The sequence below is a fragment of the Anneissia japonica genome, unplaced genomic scaffold (assembly GCF_011630105.1).
Source record: "Anneissia japonica isolate Jap-2015-1 unplaced genomic scaffold, ASM1163010v1 scaffold288176_len59077_cov173, whole genome shotgun sequence".
Classification (NCBI taxonomy): Eukaryota; Metazoa; Echinodermata; class Crinoidea; order Comatulida; family Comatulidae; genus Anneissia; species Anneissia japonica.
This window is the reverse complement of record NW_022740510.1, coordinates 43,032-43,906: the sequence shown is the minus strand read 5'-3', so window position 1 is coordinate 43,906 and position 875 is coordinate 43,032.

Genomic DNA, 875 nt, shown 5'->3' with positions numbered 1-875 from the left:
CATGCTCCTTGCTTGATTCTACACAATCATTCAAGAGCAACCAAACAAACCACATATTTCGGATAAGGCAATCAATTAATTGCCTCACCAAAAATGTTATTTATCTCATATATTGTAATATTTGTGGTAAACAATATGTCTGAGAAACAAAAAACACTCTCCGTAAGAGAATGACACAACATAGATCAGCTATCAGAACATCTAAGCTTGATCAACCAGTAGCCGAACATTTCAATTTAGCTGGTCATTCAATTTCAAATTTCAGAGTGATTGTAATTGACCATAATGCCAGTTGGAGCGACAAAAATCGCAAAGATAAAGAGAATCACTGGGAACTTTTACTTAAAACAACCACACCATTTGGACTGAATATTATGAACGTTCTCCCAATACACTAAATTAAACCAATGGCATTTCAATTTATTCTGGATAAATTGTTGTCCAAAAGCTCTGGTACTATTTCTGGCTGTTTACTTACGTTTACTTTTTAGCTGTTGCTTATCATTTTTGTATCTCTATTGAGATCCAGCCATTGTTTCCCACAGCATTGTTGTTTTTCAGTATTTTGCCTTTTAATCTATATAGCATTTTGGGTGATGACTTATAATAAACTTAAACGGAACAGTACAGAAAGTGCAATCAGAATGACAAAATGTACTAAGTATCGATTTTATATTGTTTGCATTGTGTGGCCGTTTATTTTTTTTGTGTTTATCTCGTTTGCCTATTATTATATCAATCATGGTATTCTTAACACGCTTCATCATCAAACAATGACTTATCATGTATACGATAACAAAATATTTTCACAAATCAATTCAAATTAATCATGGAAAAAATATAAAATCGTTGTGGCCACTGCGATTTTACCGTTT